The sequence below is a fragment of the Euprymna scolopes genome, chromosome 13, assembly GCF_053919585.1.
Source record: "Euprymna scolopes isolate OS-2025 chromosome 13, ASM5391958v1, whole genome shotgun sequence".
NCBI lineage: Eukaryota > Metazoa > Mollusca > Cephalopoda > Sepiida > Sepiolidae > Euprymna > Euprymna scolopes.
Genome location: NC_136494.1, coordinates 673,050 through 696,373, shown reverse-complemented (window position 1 = coordinate 696,373; position 23,324 = coordinate 673,050).

The window sequence follows — 23,324 nt, the reverse complement described above, 5'->3', positions numbered from 1 at the left end:
AAGTAATAGAAATATTTTTTTTATTTAAAAAAAAAACAGTAATGAAATTAATTAAATTTTACGAGCTCAGTATTTTTCAATTTTTAAACTTTAAAAATCTATCAAAATTTTTCTATTGATTCAATTTTTACGATATTTTCAGGATCAATGTGAAATTTTATGCTCTTTCCAATAAACTGAATATAATATTTTACCAAACGTTTTTTTTAATTCACGCCCCCCCCCCATTTTCAAGTGTCTATTAAAAAGTAAATAATTAATTTACTCATCAAAGTTTTATATATCACAAATTGAAGATAAAAGATCAATAAATAATATATTCAAATTTAAAACAAAAATGTAGTGGTTTTTAGAAATTTACCTGTAAAGTCCGAAGTTTAAAACCTTTTTTTTAAACACGTTGTTTGTTTTTTCTTTTGTTTTTTTGTTTTTTTTTTTAATGAAACCTTGGTCCTTGCTCCTTTAATTGAAAAAAAATTAGGGCTTCAATTACATTTTTCGAGTAGTTATAAGCTTGGAAAGACAGGGGGTCGAATTAATTCACGCCTCCCATTTTGAAATGTGTATTAAAAAGTAAATAATTAATTTACTCACCAAAGTGTTATATATCACAAATTGAAGATAAAAGATCAATAAATAATGTATTCAAATTTAAAACAAAACAAAGTAATGTTTTTTAGAAATTTACCTGTAAAGTCCGAAGTTTAAAACCTTTTTTTTAAACACGTTGTTTGTTTTTGTTTTTGTTTTTTTTTAATGAAACCTTGGTCCTCCTTGCTCCTTTAATTGAAAAAAAAATTAGGGCTTGAATTAATTTTTTCGAGTAGTTATAAGGACGGGGTGGAATTATTCAATATTTTTCACGAAATTTCTGACACACCTAGTCCATCTCTTGGAATATCCTGCATACTCACCGGACTTGAACCCAATTAAAAATGATTGGGGATAAATGACAAGAGATGTTTATCGAAATGGCAAGCAATAATCAACAAAAAATGAAGTTCGTAAAGCCATCTTCAGAAGTTGGAACAACATCCCCTACACCTTAATGGAAGCGTTTATTTTTAGCATGACCCAAAGAATTTTTGAATCCAACGAAACTAGTGGAAGTAGAACTTAAATTTGGTTTTTGAATGTTTTTATACACTTTTCGTAGAATTTATACTCCTGGTCTTATAATTTTGATCAAGTGTAAAATGCCTCATTGTATAAAAATGTAAATTTCTGAGTTAAATGTTTGGAATATAGCTTTTTTAAAATTATATTTAAAAAAATGTCCTCCGTTGGAAATATATTTTGTTAATAAGTCAATTAAATTCCTGCATCGCTGAATCGTTTTACTTACATGAACAAACAATAATACCAATGTTCTTAAAGGGATCATTAGTTGTTTAGCATGAAACACTGTTTGGAGATTTAAAAACAAAACAGTATATTAAGTCATGGCTCCTCAGCTGCGTTGATCAAACACCACCTCCCTTATATATATAATAGTTTTATTAATAATATTTTTTCTTAGCCAAAGACGAACAATACAGATGAGGAGAACATGTTTAACGGCATAAATGGGTCAGTAAAAAATATTGTGGAACAAAATATAGATCCGATATCCGGAATGCTCTTGTTCTTTTTTTTTTAAATGAAGTGGTGTTCGACCAACACTGTTCGGGAAACATGAGATAAAATACTTTTTTGTTTCTTAAAACCTCAACACAGTTTTTCATGATAAACATCTGATAATATCTGCAATATCTCAAAGGACCAATGCAATGATTACAAGAGATTAATCTATAAAGTTGCGTTTTCTCTCGCTCTGACAGTGAAATGAAAAGTATACTTTTTCTATTTAAAAATTATTAAAACTGACTTCTTTGCTCGGTTATGGATATGCGAGCGACTATACGAAGGTTAGCTAATTAGTATAATCATTTGAAAAGCGAGCGATAGTTAATTATTTATTCATTTTTTATTTTTTCTTATTAGATGATTGGTTTCATTTCACTGTTACGCTGAATTCATAGTTTCTATATTCTGCATAATTTCGTAGAATTTAAGATGAAAACGCTCTAGCATACGGAAATATTTATATGTATATGTGCGTGTGTTTGTGCGACCTTTGCGGCGAGGTTGTAGGAGAAGGTCAAGAAAAACATCTGATCAAGTGATAAAGACAGACTTAAGAGAAAAACAGATAAAGACTTTGTAGTGATAGGTTAGTTTGGAAGTAAATTTCTAAAAGTCATCCAATGCATGTCAGTATATAAAATGGACGTTAAACCGATGATGATGATGATGATGATGATGATGATGATGATGATGATGATGATGAATTAGAATGTTATATTATTTTTATACTATTGTAGCGCCCATGCATCCTTTCCAAAACACGCACTCGTCAATTTGTGTTTTGTTTTCTTGAATAACACGTCAGATTAAAAAGGAGAAAACGATGGCGAAGCAGTCGTGTTTACATGTATTCACATTTATTCTCATTGTTTGTCAAACATAAGAAGCACAAAAGAAACATGATACATTAAAACGGTGAAAATTACAGAAGTAGTTATTAACAGAAAGCTACGTTAATTATCTATCTATATATATAAAAGCGAAAATGTGTGTACGTTTGTATATATGTATGTGTGTTTGTGTGTCCGCTAAAACTTTCGACAGGCAGAACAAAAATTAACAAACTCGACATCATATTAAAGCTCCATACTTCGCCCGAAAAATTGTCCAAAAACGTTAATTTTTCACCCTGAAATCGACAATTTTCTACAGGGGGGGGCAACAAAAACCGTCCTCTCATGACGAGATCGGTTCTACGCATGCGTCAGTGACGTCATGACCTGATTTACTTTAAATAGTTGAAGAAGTGACTAGATTTCGTGTACGTCGTGTTAGCTCAGTTGGTTAGAGTGTTGGGTCATTATTAAAACGTCTTGGGTTCGAATCGTGGTGTGAGATGTCTTTTATGCGATTTTTTAAATTTAAATATTGAAGCAGGACTATTTAAGCCATTTTTCACGTAACGTTCGTTTTTCTGGGTTTTTTTTTTTTGTTTGTTTGTTTTTTTACTTCGCTTATTCTTAGGTTTTCGTTAACACCCCCCTCGACCCTTTTTTTGGGGGGGGTCGTTTTAACGTTCATTTTTCTGTTTTCTTTTTTTTGTTTTTCCGATTTTTACATTTAACATTGTTCGTTTGCCTTACGTTAGTTTTTTTGTGTGTTTTCTTTTTCGATTTTTTTAAGTTTTAACTTTTTTTTATATAATATTTAATTTTTATTTAATATTATAAAATATTTACTTCGCTTATTCTTATGTTTTGATTACCCCCCCCCACCGCCCGAGCACACACACCTCTAAACACACGGGCAATGCCGGGTATCCCCCGCTAGTCTATGTATATAAAAGCGAAAATGTGTGTATGTATGTATGCATGTTTGTATGTGTGTTTTTGTGTCCGCTAAAAACTTTCGATAGACACGACGAAAATTCACAAATTCGGTATTATATTAAATCTCCATACTTCGCCCGAAAAAATATTGAAGAATTGGCCAAAAATGTTCATTTTTTCACTCCGAAATCAACAATTTTCAACAAGGGGAGTCAACAAAAACGGTCCTCTCGTGACGACGGCCGGTTCTACGCATGCGTCAGATGACGTCATGACCTAATTTACTTTAAATAGTTGAAGAACTGACTAAACTTCATATACGTTGCGTTAGCTCAGTTGGTTCGTTATCTAAACGTTTTGGGTTCGAATCGTGGCGTGAGATGCCTTTTTTTTCGATTTTTTAAATTTAAATATTGAATCAGTGTTATTTCAGCCATTTTTTTTTTTGTCTTTTTACTTCGCTTATCCACTCCCGACCACACACCTACAAACACCCGGTTACCCACCGAATTTTTAAATTTTAATATCGAAACAGGCTTATTTAAGCCATTTTTCACGTGTTTTTTTTTAACGTTCGTTTTTCTGTTTTCTTTTTTGTTTTTTCGATTTTTACATTTAACATCGTTCGTTTGCCTTACGTTAGTATTTTTTGTGGGTTTTTTTTCGAAGTTTTGATTACCCCACCCCCAACCCGCTTAAGTTTTAACGTTCGTTTTTATGTTTTCTTTTTTTACTTCGCTTATAACAAACAAACCTGGTCATTGACCTCATTTGCTGAATAGCTATTGCTTACGTCGTCGTCGTCGTCGTCGTTGCCGTCGTCATTGCCGTCGTCGTCGTCGTCGTCGTAACGCTCTACGACTTCCGTGCGGGCACCTGTCAATTTGGTTCTTAAATAAATTCAAACAACTTTCAGTAACTCATTCTGGCTAGCCGAACGGTTCATGTGTTTTCCACATTTTATTTTCAAACTTCGCCTCAGGGTTTCTGGTTCGATCCTACCAACTTTTACCTTCCCCCCGTTTTTTTTATTTAACAGCACACACACCGAAAGAAAACACCCGGGCAACGCCGGTACCCCTGCTAGTCTATATATGTATAAAAGCGAAAATGTATGTATGCATGTATGTATGTATATATGTGTGCATGTGTGTATGTTTGTGTGTCTGCTAAAAACTTTCGACAGACAGAACAAAAATTCACAAACTTGGTATCATATCGAAGCTCCATATTTTGCTCAAAAAATAGGCCAAAAACGTTCATTTTTTCACCCCGAAATCGACAATTTTCGACAGGGGGGCATAAAAACGGTCCACTCGTGACGACGACCGGTTCTACGCATGCGTCAGATGACGTCATGACCTGATTTACTTTAAATAGTCGAAAAACTGACTAAATTTCATGTACGTCGTGTTAGCTCAGTTGGTTAGCGCTTTGGTTCATTATCTAAACGTTTTGGGTTCGAATCGTGGTGCGAGATGTCTTTTTTTTTCGATTTTTTAAATTTAAATATTGAACCAGTGTTATTTAAGCTATTTTTCACGTAACTTCGTTTTTCGTTTTTTTTTTTTTTTTTTACTTCGCTTATCTACTCCCGACCACATACCCAAAAACACCCGGGTACCCACCGATATTTTAATATTTAAGATCAAAACAGGCTTATTTAAGCCATTTTTCACGTGTTCGTTTTTCTGTTTTCTTTTTTCGTTTGGCTTACGTTAGTTTTTGTTGTTTTTTTCGATGTTTTGATTACCACCTCCCCACTTAAGTTTTAACATTCGTTTTTATGTTTTCTTTTTTACTTCGCTCATAACAAACAAACCTGGTCATTGACCTCGTCGTCGTCGTCGTCGTCGTCGTCGTCGTCGTCGTCGTCGTCGTAACGCTCGATGACTTCCGTGCGCGCACCTTTCAATTTGGTTCTTACTTAAATAAATTCGAACATCTTTCAGTAACTCATTCTGGCTGGCCGATTTTATTTTCAAAATTCGCCTCAGGGCTTCGGGTTTGATCCTACAAACTCCCCCCCCCCGGCTTCTTTTTTATTGAACAGCACACACACCTCCAAACACCCGGGCAACGCCAGGTACCCCCGCTAGTTTCATATAATAAGAGATTGTTATCAATAAAAAGACGACTATCATACAAATTACAATATTACAAGTTATGAAAACGTTACCAAAGTTATTAACAGGTTAAAAATAGTTAGATACGATAGTTAAACGAAAAATAACATGCCAAAAATGTGAAGTAAAAAAAAATACGCTTAAAAATATCAACGATCGATGTTTTTACAAAAAAACAAAGCCAAACGCCATTTTCTTTTTTAGTAACACTATTTCTCCTTAGAGTAAGGAAGACGGAGAGAGAGAGAGAGAGAGAGAGAGAGAGAGAGAGAGAGAGAGAGAGAGAGAGAGAGGGAGACACACAAACACAGAGACAGAGACACAGGAAGAGAAATCTATTTAATTTGCTCGACTTCGGGAATTCAACAGTTTTCGCTCGCCGCATGTGGATTAGGCTTTGAAATACGCCGCAGTCAAAGCTGACCTCATTAAGTCATTAAAACGTGCACCTGCCAAATCTAAGTAATTAAATAAATTCAAACGTGCTTCTTTCAGTAAAGCGCGGTGGCCCAATGGTTAAGTTCGCACGTGTTTTTTCACACTTTAATTTCCAACTTCGCCTCAGGGGTTCGGGTTCGATCCTCATACTCACCTACCAAAACTTTTTTTTTTAATTTTAACCCCCGTCCCCCCCCCCTTCGGAGTTTTGATTTACCTCCAAACACCCGGGCAACGCCTGTATCCCCGCTAGTCCCAAATGCAATCGAAAATACATGTATTGTCAGGATAAATAGAGAGAGATGTAAGTTAGGCGGTGTCTAAGTAATTTAGAATAACTTTGCTAATGTTCTGGAAACGTATAGCTGCGATCATTAAATGAGTTCGTAAAATGGAAAGCGTCTGATGGGAAACAGCATCAGAGTTGCAAAAACTATGCGAAGACGGAGAGCTGATTAGCAGCCAGGAAAGATGCTAAATCCGGTTTCTAAATCCCCATGTCAGGTGAATTTTTTCCGGAAATAAAACATGACATTTTCTCGTTGGAAAATATATGTAACGTTGCTGCTACAAACAAACAAAGGAAAGAGAAAGAAATAAAAATCCGGGTCGGCATTTTCTTTTTTTTTTAAACAAAAGTTTTTTTATTGCCGTTACTTTCGGCACCACTTCAAACGTATCTCGCTGACACATGTTCATATTAGCCTTCCGACTGCATGCTGGGCCCAGCCGACCCTTTCTCGTCTTCGACTTTACACGTCCATTTTTTCAACTGCCACTTCCTGTCCAGAGCACGTAGTGTATTTTTCTATCCTTTCTCCTTCTTCTTCTCGCGCACACTTCCTAATTTGCATATCTAATCTCTTGGCAAGTCAGCCATCTTTTGCTGCTGCTGATATTTTCTGACGCGCTCATATGCACTATGTTACATATGCTTCAAGAGAGATTACTTGGATCTGGTAAAAAGATTACTATTCTGCGCCAACACCATTTTCTCAAATTTATTTATGTTCAAACAAAATCCAATATGATTTTTTCTTTTATTTTAAAAGTTTTAAAAGTTATTACAACTTTTTTTCCTTTTCATCTATGTAAAATAATCTGCTCTGTTCATTTTGCCCGACTATATTTTGTTTTGATATAAAAGATTCCAAAAATAAGGACAAAACGTAAAAAAATAAAATTGTAATTAATACAAATTTGAGACACAGACCCAAAAAATAATGAAAATATATCGAAAACTTTAGAAATCAATTTTTCATTTATTTCATATATGTATGTATGTATGTATGTATGTATGTATGTATGTATGTATGTATGTATGCATGTATTTACATACATAACTTTCAATTGAAAGAGACAAAAAATGTTATATTTCTTTTGTAAGAGGAGTTATTTCCCTTGTTTTATTTTTCACTTCCGTTTTTCTTTGTTTCTAAATTTCCTTTAGTAACTTTTGATTCCTTCAATCTCGTGTTTCTTCCGGTCGTTTGTTTGTTTGTTTTTTTTCTGTTTTGTTTTTGTTTTGTTTTTGTTTTGTTTTTTTCATAGAATCGTTTCTATAAAATGGCGCTTACAGACATTTCTTTTGATAACGTGTTAAGATTTTGAAGTCTCCATTTAAGAACTATGAAATGAATGTGCTATGATTATGTTTTGATTGTTGTTTGTGTAAACCCTTCAACATTAAAATTGTTTCTAAGGTCATCGGCTTTTTGTCTCTCTTGCTTTTATATTCTTCACCTTATATTTGTAATTATATCTAACGTGGGAAGAACTTGCGTGGGAGGGGTTTACTTGCGAGGCATTCTCTTTAGAAGATCATCAAAGAAATTTCTTCCTTTTATGCAAACATTTTTGTTATTTTCCCCTTCAGGCTAAAGAAGTAATGACGTCAATATCACCATCTATGATAACCAGTGTACCCACTCCGTCAAAAATGGCGAGAAAAGTATGCTTCTTCAGTGTTTACACGAATATTCATATCCATATGAAAGAACGTCTCGATCAGTTAAGTTAAAAGAAAACATAAGAAAAATGTGAAAGGAGTGTTGTGTTTGAAGACTATATCAATGCGGTTCGTAGGAAATACAGTGAACACGAGTTAGCATACAAAAGAATAATGACAATACTAGAAGAAATTTTCAATAATTTTCAATTATATTATTTTAAAATTATTGAAACTTTCTTCTAATATTGTCATTATCCTTTAGTATACTTACTAACTCATGTCAAAAGCATGTGGACCCGACCTCATCCCGGCTGTGCTATTGAAAAAAATGCTCCGCCGAGGTTGCTCCAGTTTTTTCTAACTTTACAACAAATGCCTTTACGAATCTTGCTTTCCTGGCTGCTCGAAAACTGCTTCTGTGGTACCTGTCTTCAAGAATTCTGGCGAAAGAACTGACCCATTAAATTATCCCCCTCCATTAGCCACCTTCCGCTTTTCGACAAAATATTTAACCAATCTTTAGTTCATCCCCTTACAGCTGTTAAACTTCTGATCGATCAACAATATGAATTTAGGCAAGCCCGTTCCACAGCAGATATCCTTACTGTAATTTCTAAACATATATATCATACACAGGACGAAGCAGGGGAGGATAGAGCGGTAGCCCTAGATATATCTAAGGCTTTTAACAGGTTATGGCACGATGGTCTTCTCAGGAAAATCAGATCATGCGATATCATTGGATGAATACTTAACATAATTAAATCCTTCTTAAGTAAGAGAAGAATCCACGTTGTCCTCGATGGTCGTGCATCTGAACAACATGATATTAATGCGGGAGTACCTCAGGTGTCTATCCTTGAACCTTTATTATTCCTAATATTCATAAATGACCTCCCTGGTAAAATTGTCTCTGAGATGGGTATATTTGCTAACGACACCACGCTCTATAACAGGCACAAGGGAAAAACAAATGAACGGATCTTGCTTTCCAAACTGTACTGACATGCAGAAATTCATGTGTAATGTGAACAGAAATCTTACTGCTCAACTTCCTACATAGTATCCTTGCAACATATATCTCCGATAGTAGCCTCCTACATAAAAGTGGCACTGTGCCTTGTTTGGGGTGAAAATTAAATAAAAAAATAAGGATTTACTTCTTTTAACACTCGATAATCGCACAAAATATAAAATCAACTTCTATACATGATGCAATTCTGCTAAAAAACATATACCACCTATTTGAAGTCTCGATAATCGCACAAAATATAAAATCAAATCAACTTCTATACATGATGCAATTCTGCTAAAAAACATATACCACCTTTTTGAAGTCTCGATTATCGCACAAAATATAAAATCAAATCAACTTCTATACATGATGCAATTCTGCTAAAAAACATATACAATCTCTTTGAAGTCTTGATAATCGCACAAAATATAAAATCAAATCAACTTATATACATGATGCAATTCTGCTAAAAAAACATATAACACCTCTGTGAAGTCTCGATTATCGCACAAAATATAAAATCAAATCAAATCAACTTATATACATGATGCAATTCTGCTAAATAACATATACCACCTTTTTGAAGTCTCGATTATCGCACAAAATATAAAATCAAATCAACTTATATACAATACGCAATTCTGCTAAAATACATATACAATCTCTTTGAAGTCTCGATAATCGCACAAAATATAAAATCAAATCAGCTTCTATACATGATGCAATTCTGCTAAAAAACATATACAACCTCTGTGAAGTCTCGATAATCGCACAAAATATAAAATCAAATCAACTTCTATACATCATGCAATTCTGCTAAAAAAAACCCATACGACCTCTTTGAAGTCTTGATAATCGCACAAAATATAAAATCAAATCAACTTATATACATGATGCAATTCTGCTAAAAAACATATGCAATCTCTTTGAAGTCTTGATAATCGCACAAAATATAAAATTAAATTAACTTCTATACATGATGCAATTCTGCTAAAAAGCATATACAACCTCTGTGAAGTCTCGATAATCGCACAAAATATAAAATCAAATCAGCTTCTATACATGATGCAATTCTGTTAAAAAACATATACCACCTCTGTGAAGTCTCGATAATCGCACAAAATATAAAATCAAATCAGCTTCTATACATGATGCAATTCTGTTAAAAAACATATACCACCTCTGTGAAGTCTCGATAATCGCACAAAATATAAAATCAAATCAACTTCTATACATGATGTAATTCTGCTAAAAAACATATACCACCTCTTTGAAGTCTTGATAATCGCACAAAATTATTAAAATTAGATACTGGCACACTTAAAATTTTAATACGTTGATCTCTAAAAAAAAGGTTTGAGAATTATTGACATTTTAACACGCATTGTTAATTTTTCCTTTGGCACACGGAACTAAAATAAAATGTAATCACACACATATTGCTTTTTCCTTGCTCGGACGGAACACTCTCAAAATGTAAACACGGCATTGGTTTGGGAATGTAAATATGCACAAAATACTAACACGCCGCTATCCCCCACATCCACCCCAAAACAGCCCTAAAAATGTTTTAAACGGATACCAATATTTAATTTTTTATTTTTAACTGATTATCAAGACTTAAATGATGGTATATTTGTTTTGTTTTGTTTCTTTGCATTTTTATTCCTGTTGACGATTAAATTTAATTTTCTATTCTTGGCCGATTACCTAGGCTTCAAAGCTGTGACTTATCATGTCGACACTTTCGTTTTAGAACTGATTAAAACCTTTCAAATAAGTTAAAACACAAAAATATTATGCAAGTAGATTTCAGTGTACATTTTATTGGCTACGGAAACACTGATTTGTTGTATATTTGTTTGTTCTTACCACGTTTACTTTCTGTGGGATATTTTATTGTTTAGAACTACTATTATTTAGAGCTACTTTTAGAAAAAAAAAATGCGTACAGCATACCAAGAAGAAAAACGATGGTCGGCTTGAAAGATACACTCATCAGTAGAACGCAGTTATATACCTTTGTTTTTGCTCAATCTGAAGAGTTAATACATGCTTTGTTTAGAATCAACCAGTACCTGTAGGTTATCGCCCCAAACCAACACTAATCGCCAGTAACCAACAGAGCTGACAATCACAGACAGTGGCTTCCACTAGCTGCTATTTGAAAACAATGTCCGACAATGAAAGCCAGATTATTTCATTTGGGCCACGGCCGCCAGTGTCCGCTATTTTCCAGGGGATGCAGTGGCCACCAACAACAATCGTAATTTAATTTTTTTAAGGGGCGGGGGTCCTTTAACGATTTTGTTCTGGATCTGTCATGCTTCCACTGGGCAACGCCGGTTAACGGGTCCTGCTAGTTTATTAAATCAAAGGAAGAATTATTCACATTGTTCCACTAATTTACACATAAAATGTTAATAATAAATCTAAAAAAAAATAATAATATTACATATTATATATTATAATACATAATATCTGTTGGGAGATGTTTCGCCGGGGACGCCAAATCAGCTATCACCGTCTAGAAAACAAGGGAAGTAATGCAATAATGCAATGTCTCAAGAAATATGCCAGAATGCCATGCTATTCAAGCCATGAGCATAACAGACCAACGAAAATGTTATTTCAAATACTGACAGACAGACAAAGCCACTTAAGAGAGGTGGCTAATCACATCCAAAAAAATCCGAATAAACGAATAAACTCGAAAGACTTTGAAAACATCAGAATTTGATCTCCGCGATTTTTTGTACTAATGAAAAAAGAAAAAAAAAGAAATTCTGCCTTTCAATCTGGAAAGTGACAATGGCAATTGAAACAGGAGGAAAGTGGAGAATCGATAAGAAGAGGTCGAGGTTTTTGACGTGTGTGCGATAGAGTTTCTGAATAATGATGATGACAGCCGAATTCACAGTCGACCAGAATAATTGGACTGGACTTTTTTCTTTTTTTTTTTTTCTTTTTTTTTTTTTGTCAGGCTGAGCAGCAAGTTGTTCAGACCGATAATAAACTAGAGCGATCAGCAAAATACTCGCCGAACTTGCTGAATGAAACTAAGAGTTAAAAAATGAATAAATAAATAAATAAATAAATAAATAAATAATAATAATAATAATAATAATAATAATAATAATAATAATAATAATAATAATAATAAATATTCGTCCAAACTCCTTGCCAACTCCCGACTTCAACTGTAATGTTCTCTCTCTCTCTCTCTTTCTCTCTCTCTCTCTCTCTCTCTCTCTCTCTCTCTCTCTCTCTCTCTCTCTCTCTCTCTATCTCTCAGCTGTTTAAAAAAGAAAACTACCCTGTGCTTCCCTCTCATTCTTTTTCACAGCAGTCATTGTCCTCATATGCAAAGTAATGTCGTATGTATATTAATAAAATGTCTAGAGACAAAAGTTTTTCTCTCCCCCCCCCCTTTTTTAATTCCGTCACCTGACAGGATAGACAGAGGCGCCGTCGCTTGTGTAAGTCACGTTTTTCATTAGTTTCGCCACACTTTCATACTTTCAAAGGGCATTTAATTTAGAGAAATAAAGACGTTAAGAAAGGATTCAAGAATATTAAAAAAAGAAAAGAAATAAGAAATAAAGAAAACAATGACCATCATATAAAAAGATAGACGAAAAACATCATCATCATCATCATCATCATCGTCGTCGTCATCATCGTCATCATCTATATATTTGAGATTCACTAAAAGTTCATTTAAAGAAGTATATTTACTAGTTAAAATATAGTAAACTTGTTTTAATATATTGTAGAGGGTTCGTGTATTTGTTTGTCAGACTAAAGTAATTTTGTCTTAAAATAAGTAAAATTTATATTTTTCTCAATAGAGAATGGATTCACTTGCTTTAAAAATGACATATATGGATTAATGCAGTTTATGAGTTTATGAGACAACAGTATATTCGTTTTAAGATACAAGAATCAAAGTTTGCCCAGCTGGGCAAACCTGTGTCCTTGTACCGGAAAAATATCCAGTAAATAAAACGTTGTTTAGTAAAGTAAATCGTTATTTTTTTTTGCATTTTTCTTCTTTTTTTTTTTTTTTTTTTGCATTTCCATACACCAAACATGGATAAAAATATCACTAAAACATCCGCTGGGTCATAAGCTTCATTTCGGTACCTTACTTGCCTGGATGGATTGCCTGTAGGCTGAGATAAACCGCGTCACACACACACACACACACACACATTAGGAAAATTTATAATAAGAAGATTAAGATTATAGATAGTTCGTTTATTGGCTAGTCCGAATAAAATATCCAGGTTTTAAGGTATATATTTGTTCATTAAAATGAAGTAACTTTGTTTAAATATATTTTAGAGGATGTATATCATATATTTAAAATGAGGTCATTTTATTCTGACTAATAATTATATACGAGGGTCGTTCCAAAAGTAAAGTCTCCTATTTTTTTTAATGCAACAAGTTGAAGAACTATGAAGGCGGGAGTAGTGCCTTAAAACCAGTGACCTTTTGTGCTCCAGAAATTAATTTACTACATATTCATAACTATTCTCAATGCACTTTTGCCCACGATGAACGATGGAAGTGTATAGGTGTCTGGAGTTCGCTTTGTCATATGAGGGTGTTTCCAACATTAAAGCCTCCAACTTTTTTTTAAACTCAAAAGTTAAAGAACTAAGAAGATGGGATTGGTACCATTAAAACAAGCGACCCTTTGAACTTCAGAATTTATTTTTCTATATAGTCACCACCATTCTTAATACAAGGAATTCAATGACATACCTCTGCTGACACACGTCCATGACAAGGGTTGTTTCTTAGAGTCTCATACTGTCAATATCTGCAACAGAGAAATGAAACTTTCGGGTCAGGAATGCCCGAGTTCACTCATCATAACAACGTAATTTGCAATCCCCTCTGATTCATTCATGCGGAATAAAAATAAAAATAGGAAGGATTACTTTTGAAACGCCCTTCATATTTAATTTTTTTTTAATAGAAGAAACGAAGTTTTGTCAAAGCAGAAAAGATATAGCATGTTTAATATATCTTAAACTTTCGAATTAATAAGGCTCCTTGGAAAAGTTGGTCAACAGCAAGCTTGTTCATTTTAGAAAAGTCTAGGCCTCTTTAGTACTGTTCAGTATGGCTTTTGTGATTTTCGTTCAACTGCTGACTTTTAACTGTTGTAACTGAGCGGATCTGTCGGTTTATGGATAATTCATGAAAGGGTAGGGTCGTTGTGTTTGAGATTACAAAGGCGTTTGATGGAATGAGGTATTCTGGTCTTCTGCACAAGCTTCATAGTTATGGTATTTGTAGTAAGAATTTTGATATTATTAGATTTTTTCTTTCCAATCAAAGCTTACAAGTAACTGTGGATGGTGTCTTCATTCTCTTTTCCTATCAATGCTGGTGTTTCTTCAAGAATCTATTCTCTGTATCAATCATCTTCCAGAGAATATTATTCAGAAAATTAACAAAAAAAAATGGTTTGGGTTAAGTTTTGGATTAGGATAAGAAATGACTTGTTTCGTTTAATGCTTTTTATTATATAATACCAGTACGGAGGCTCCAGAATTACGATATGTTACGTAGCGTCAGTGTTAACTATATATGTAAGGCGTTTGTATGATGAACGTGAGTATATATTGTATTTTGAGTATATAATGAGTTTCTTTGTGTCGTCTAGGGTTTCATAATGTTCCTTGTAGATGTTTGCATAAGTTTACATACATACATTGTACATATAGATACAGTTTCAACAAGATATATAATATTTTATAAACAAATAGTTCCTTACAACCAAAAAGACGGGACATCTTTCTTGGATTTTTGCCTTTTACTAAATAGAAATATATAACTTTCATTCTTCCGGGGTCTTGCCAAAGCTTAAATGGACATCCATCCAAAAGAATAACCAACAGCCCCGGTTGTATTTTTGGACCACTTTTATTTCAAATGCTTTCCCAATGGAAGATTACACGCGTGTTAGATTCTGCTTTTCCTCTCTGCACAGGGCCATACGGGCCTTTCTCCAATGCTTTAACTCTCTCCGTCTATATATCTCTTTCTCTCTCTCTCTCTCTCTCTCTAACTCTGTCTCTCTAACTGACCAGTAACTAACTCTGTAAATATGTAACTATTCGCTTGCCATGACATAATTCAACTGACATCTTTTAACATGTGATTTTTTAATCACGTTTTCATCTGTTATTTTTTAATCCTATTTGTTCTAGTATTTTACCATTCAATTCATCATGGTCGCATTTCTTGTTCTTTTGTTCTATTGTACTACCAACCTGTTCCAAATTCCGAAACCAATAACATATTTGCGTTTGTTCACAACTAATTCTGCAACAAACCGACAAATAATAATGTTCTTTTATCTAACATTTTAATTTTTAATAATAATAGTCGATTATCCTAAATCGACTATCAGCAAAGTAACCCAGTGTCACTTCGGCATAATCTAACATGTTAAGATTCAGCTTATTTCTTTCAATCGTGGGCGTTTCCCTTTTCTTCCTGGGATTCTAAAACTTCTTGGTTTTTCTTTCTCATCAAATTTTTCTTGGCGTTCATATATTAGATACATTGCTCTTTCTGCTTCTCATAAAGTCGCTTCTCTCTATCGTTCTAAACACTTTATCACACCTGATGCTATTCTTTATCTCTTCAAATCTAATATTAGATCATATATGGAATAGTGTTGTTATATTTGGACTGGACCCCCCCCTCTCTCTCTCTCTCTCTCTCTCTCTCTCTCAGGGGTGATGTTGGTAGTCCCAGTCTTTTTTATAAATACTATTAAGACACGTGTTCTTCAGAATTGTCTAATCTATTCTCTGCTTCATTTGTTTCAGCTCTTTTGACTTGTTGGTCTAGTGGTTTCCATGAGTTAACTGTCCTGATACTTTATTATAATACAGCTTACTATTCCAGTAGTTTTTATTTACAAGAATTGTGGGTTTGTGTAACTCTCTTCCTGCTGACTGTTTTCCTTCTTTTTATAACCTTGGTCTTTTCAAGAATAAGACCAATATGCACCTCTTGTTTTTTTTTTGTTTTTGTTTTTTGTAATAATTATCTTTTGTTCTTGTTAGTTCCTTACATTAATTAGCTTCACATTTTGTCTGAAGCGATTTTCATAAAAATAAAATAATAAAAATAGTGTAAAACATCTCTACCCTGACGAAAGCTTATTAACAAGCAAATCTATAAATGCCATACCTCGTAAAACAAGATTATTGTAATGTGACTCACATCTTTTTGTTTTACAAATATTTTAATGGAATGTGCTTTGATGAACTCGTTGCACTTGGGCCTCCTCGACGTACATATCCTCAATAAACGCGTTTAGCAACATAATCTCACCCCTTCACTCTTGAGGTCCATAAATGCCAGAGCTTTCTACTTTAATAGTTTCTTCCCTCAAACAATTACACTTTGAAATTCCCTTCCTGCTACCTGCTTCTCTGACTGTACTGATATGCAGAAGTTTAAATATAACGTAAACCAACATCTTGTTAATCTTTCCAGGCATGGTTCCAAATATGGCGATATGCCTTGTTAGGAGGTGAACGTGAGAGTAAAAAAAAAAATAAATAAAAAAAAAATGAGATACCTTTGATAAGTTTCCAGATTTTTTTTTTTTTTTACAGGTATTCAAAATTGTTGTAGACACTTGAAAATTCAGTATGTTATTGTTATATATCTTATGAGATGACTGACCAATTTTTATGATTTCAGATTCAAATGAACAGCTACATCAGGGATTGGAATACGCCTTACTAAAGCCTGATTGTCACAACTGGTGAATTTCAAAAATGCAATCTGGATGTGAGGACACTTTAAAATAATAATATGCAATAAAATGCTGTGTTAAACTTGGGAAAAAGGTCACAGAAATATTTGGAATGCTTCAAACTACTTTTGGACCATCTTGCATGAATCGAGCATCAGTTTTTGAGTGGCATAAGAGATTCAAGAAAAGCAAGGAGTGTGAGGGATGATGAGAGGTGTGGGGGAGTAAGGAAGTCAGAACACCAGAGTTGATTGGCCAAATAAAGAATTTCATGAATAAGGACCGTCGTGTGTCTATAGAGACAATAATTGCACAGTGAGATGTCAGTGTGAGAACTGTACACACAATTATTCACGAGAAACTGAAGATGCGGAAGATTTGCACAAGTTTGTCCCAAGGGAGCTCAGAGAAGATCACAGACTATTTAACCAAGATAGGCATCAAGACAGTTCCTCACCCTCCCTATAGTCCAGACCTTTTGGCTGTGCTCTAATCTCAAGGAAAACCTTAGAGACTGTCATTATGAGACAATTAAGGAGATGAAAGAGACTGTGACGAGGGTTGTTGATACGCTCACACAAAAGGACTTCCACAGGGCTTTCCAAAAGTTGTTGGAACGGTACAAGTGCATTGCAGCCAGAGGAGATTACTTTGAAGAGAACTAGAGTTTCATGTGCGTACTATCAATAAAAGTGCCCATACAAAACAGTCTGGAAACTTATTGAAGGCACCTCGTATATCAAGCCTCTATCATAAGTTAAAACCAAGTTACATTAGTCTCATGAACAACTATAACTATTATATTATATAAGCATAAAACAAAACACAAGAGCATCCTTAATATGGTTCAATTGTACTCTAAACAGAAACATTCATTTGTTTGTGCAGTGATGAAACTTCTAAAATGCACTTGTGCTGTTATGCTGCATAAGAGTATTAAGTTTGGTCAAAATCATATTGTTTCTATTTTAATTGAATTTTTTCGATTATCGATTTTCGATACTTACCAGAGACATTCCAACACAAAACGAATCTAAGAACACTTCAACACACAAAGTACATTTGTATGAATTTTTTTTTTTTCTAAATTCAGCCCAGCCATTTTGGAATCCATAGGGAACTCACACATTTTCTACTTAAAATTTCTACATAAAAGGCACTTTGTGGGTGTTCATTCCCTGTAGCTTCTGAAACGACTGGGCCGATTTTTTTTTATTTCGCACAAATATTTGTTATCTGTCAGATGTTTTTTTCTTAGATAAGTATTGAAAGTCGATAATCAAAAAAATCTGATTAAAGAAGGAACAGTAGAATTTTGTTAACATCCTTATACAGTCTAAAATCGCAAGTGCATTTGAGAAATTTGATCACACAATCAGGACCCGACGTATAAAATCAACAGTATGTTCTTTGATAAGATAGAGGCGCATACACCATCATCAGAATTTTATATATATATATATATAATGTTACAAGTCCATGTATGCTTCTAGGATAGTGATTTAAAGGTTATGAGGGTTTTTGAAGCATGAAAAACGATGTTACTTTTTGTAATTAATATTTTTATTGTTATTTTTTATATTTCAAGCGGACCTCTCCGCTCTTGGTCACAAAAAAGTATCGAAATGAAAAAGAAAAAGAAAACCGTTGAAAGAACTGGAGATTTGTAGCATGGACAGCGTTCATTCATAGCAATCATGTTCGAAAAAAGTTCACGTGAATCACTTTAGCCGTTTGTGGAAGAAGATCGTGTTTTTTAATATTTTTTAATGTTGCAACGTAACAGCGTTTAATTCAAACGGCAAAAATGAGACGCAATTGATTTCAATATGTATAATGGAATAGAAATGAAATTGTTAAACCGTAAAAATAATGTAATTCTTAGTTATGAATAATAATAATAAAACTACTGAAGAGGGCAGAGTTAGGGACAATGTCGGCTTTTTTAATGGTGAGTAAATTCCGTCTCTCCTTCAGTAAAGATGGGACGAACATAGATAAATAAATAAATAATAAAATTAATGTTAGTTAATAATTGAATGAGAATACAAATAGTCTCAGTCCTGAAGGAAAATTGTCTCAGTCCCGAAGGAATTCTCATATACAGACAGAGGATAATATAAAATAATAATAACAGTATAAATAATATTATTTATATTTAAACAATAGACCAATAGTAGCTTTTACATTAAAAAAATGTGCATAAGGGTGCAGGTATATATATGCATGTACAATTAACACCCATATATACGCATACATGCCAATCCATAGTCATATTCAACGACCAAATGTATAGAATATATGCACCCCTGATACATATAATGCATATATAAATAATAATATGCATAAACAGATATGTACGCATGCACACACATACACATCCATACACATGTATATGCATACAATGACATGTACAGGTCCAGGCATGCATACGTGCATCCATATGCATACATACATGCATGCACACATACCCATATGCGCACATGTACACACATAAGCACATACACATGAATACACACATATACACATATATATATATATATATATATATATATATATATACATATAGAATATACAGATACACATAAATACACATATATACATACATATACAAATATATAAGCATAAAATAAAATACAAGAGCATGTAAGGCAGCAGAAAGATGTGCACATCAACATAATTATGCATTACATGGACAGGAACGTACATATATATATATATATATATAACAATATAAAACCATATATGTACAGATATATGTATACACATCCCCATATAAACACATACATACATATGTAGGTGCATATGCACATACTTATATAGTCAAACACAAATATCAATTACTATTTAAAGACATGTATAAAATAAAGTGAATGAATAAGTAGGAATATGAAGTTAACGATGTAAACATAGATGCAAACACACACATTATATATATATATATATATATATATATATATATATATAATATATATATATAGGAAAATGGTGTATATATAGGAAAATGGTGCAGGTATAAGGTCAGGCATAACGAAAATAATAGTAATAATAACGATAATAATAATAATAATAATAATAACAGTAATAATAATAAAAATAATAATGAAGATAAATAAAGTAATAATAAGAATAACAAGAGAATAATGCATGTGTTAGCTATAAAACGAAAAGATGTAATATGCATATTGAAATCAATATAGAACAAGAACAGGTTAATACATACGTATAAGTATATATGTATGAGTAGGTGATTGTGTTATTTAATTATTTTTTGAAGTATTTGTAGAATTTAAGTTGGCCAAGGTCTGCGTTAAGACCTGTCTTATGAGTGTTTAGTCAGATGATCCATTGTATTTTTTTTGTTTTTGTATTTTTGTTGATCAGAAATTTGAATCAATTAGAAGGCATCTAATATTGTCTATAGTGTGTCCAGGTAAATTGAAGTGGTTTGCTAGTGGGGAGGTGGATTTTTGTCTGATTGTCGTCTTATGATTGTTTAGGCGGATTCGAAAACGTGTCAGAGTTTCGCCAATATATCCTCCATTGTTGCAAATGGAGCAGTATATTTAATATATCACATTAGAACTGTCACATGTTAGACGCGACGGTTTTATGTGAGTGTTACATATATATATATATATATATTCCTCGCCATAGTGGTAAATGGAAGAATACAGTTGGTATAGAATCCATGTATTATTCTTCGGTGGTGATATTTTCTAGTGTCCTTAAAATTATACTTAACGCATGTGATATAAAAGTCAAAGTTGTGTTTTTCGTGATATAAGTTTGCTTAAATTTTAAAATAAAATATGCATTTTACATATCTCGTAATTTAGCTTATAAACATATTTTGTACATATTTTATTTTAAAGTGGTATAATTTTAAATCTTTCTTACCTATCTCTTAATTACTCAAACAGTAGGGAACATGACTAGAATACTAAATGTTTTGGTTTCGATTCTAGCTGAGGTACCCAAGTCATTTTTTAATCTTTTGAAATCAGTACTATATATTAGGTACAATATAATATTCAATAAAAAATTGTCTCTGTAATAAATACAAAATCTGCACGAATTATAATATATTTAAGCATATTTTACGACCAGGCAACGGCAGGCGACCCCTCAAATTGAAAACCGCACCAACCCTATGCGGGTTTAATCAGCTTCCTCCAAACGAGAAAGTTCCATGGGAATATGAAATTTACAAGCAGTCATCAGTCGCATGTATATCCCCGTTAGGGGAGATGACGACACAGGTTTTTGCAACTCTTGTAGGGAGGTGCCGATGTCCTCCTACATGCAACACCTGGAATTCCTAAATTGGTCACCCATCTGGGACTCACCAGACACAACGTTTCTTAACTTCGGTGATCTAACGAAACCAGTGTGTCAATGTGATTATGTCAAACACACGTATTTACCTGGTTAGTATAAAGTAACTTGGTTTAAAAGTTATTCTGACTGCAACCAGATTCAAGATGATGTTATCTTAGAAACTCTACCTTCTACCGCTCCAGAAGATATCTCACTACTGATGCAATTCTCTATCTATATAAAAGCCAAGTACGTCCAAGGATGGAACACTGTTGCCATATCTGGGCAGGAGCTGCTAAAAACAGCCTATCCTGCCTTGACAGAGTACAAAATAGACTTTGTGGCTTAGTGGGGGGTGCCCTTTTCTCTACCCTGCAACCTCTCTCCCACAGAAGAGACGTTGCGAGCCTATCCTTGTTTTATCGTTATTTCCATGGCAGGTGCTCGTCTGAACTCCAATCTCTGGTCCCCCCTAACGAATCTTTTACGAAAAACACCCATCTAGCTGAATCTACTGTGAAAAATTTCCCCCACTCTATATCTGTGCCTAAATCAAAACACGGATTCCATGAACAAAGCTTCTTTCTTAGAACTGCACGCCTGTGGAACTCTGTTCCGTCTGCCTGCTTCCCACCGGACTACAACTTGTATGTCTTCAAGTCCAACGTTAACAAATTCCTAATGAACCGCCCCCTTAAGTAAACACTTCATCAAATCTCCACACTGACGTAATGTACTTGCAATAACCCTTATCCCTGAGTGGCTTCCGGGCCTTGATAAGTGGTGATCACTGTGTAAAAAAAAAAAAAAAAAAAAAACTCAGAAACAATTTTTGGATCTCGTATATTTCGAAAGTTCCCATTACACCAATAATTTTGGGGAAAAACGTGTCAAGCATAGATTAATCTTAAAAAAAAAATTTAAGCGTTCCCTCCTCCATCCCATGAGAATTTCCCTCTTCATCTAAATTTTTTTTTTTTAATAAAATCAGTGAAGAATTCGCCATTCGTTTTCAATTATTTCGCTTGATGAATTCAAAATAATTGTAACTTTTTTTCTTTGCTTTTTGTCAAGCAAATTTTGAGAAAGACACAAAAAATTATTTTCTTTGCATTTTTGTCCAGTTGAAATTATTGAAATGGAGACACTGCTTCATGTTACCTGATTTTGCTAGTAAAAAAAAAAAAAAAAAAAAAAAAAAAAATATATATATATATATACACATTGATATTTTTAGGTTTTTAAAGTTTCAACCCGATCAAACCATCTATAATCTATCCATTATATAAATCTCATCTGTGTGTGTATGTATATATGTATTTTTGTATCTCTTGCTTAAATTTTTGACTCACAAAACCAACACTGACAAAATTGATATCGTTTGAAAGATCAGTCTCTTGGCTGACAAACATCCCAAAAATTGGCCAAAGACATTCATTCTTTTACTGTCAACTGGGCCGTTTTCTACAAGGAGGGGGTCACTTTTTTCGTCAACATTTTTCACACTGACCTAGAGGAGCAGATACTCAGAGTTGAATTTTTTGTTCACTCCAAACAAGGCACATTGCCACCGAGACATTCACAGGGAACATAAACTGGAACAAATAAATTAAAGACATTGCAAGACTGCTGCAAAGAGGGTGGGCTCTCTCCACTGTATTCAAAAATTACTCACATCAGAGAGTATCCTATATCTTTAGAAAAGCACCATTCACCCATGCATGGAATAGTGTTGCCACATCTCGGCTGGTGCATCTATCACTCGTCTTACTCTTAGACACGGTTCAAATAAGTCTCCAATCAAACAGATCCCACACTATCAGCCAAGCTCTAACCCCCGTCTCATCACTGCAATGCTGCATGTCTGTGCAGGTTTTACAAATATTTTAATAAATTTGCTTTGACAAGCTAAATACCTTCGATTAACTAGACAAGCAGCAAAATTCCACCCCTACACTAAATCCCTAGATGCCAGAAAGCTTTCTACTCTAATAGTTTCTTGCCTTGAACTTCTTGCCAAGATTTTGGAATTTCTTTCCGGTTCCCTGCTTCCCTTACTGTATTGACATACGAACAGACATCACACGGCTCAACTCACTACATATTGTTCCTGTTGATTTGATTCCAAATAGTAGCCCCTTATGTCCAAGTGGCACTGCGCCTTGTTTGGAGTGAATAAGAGTTACAAATTAATAAGTAAATTATAAAAATAAAGGTACTACTGTGATTCAGGGACAAATTTATATGGGGCATTATAGGTGGGGGAGCTGTTCAGCAAAAT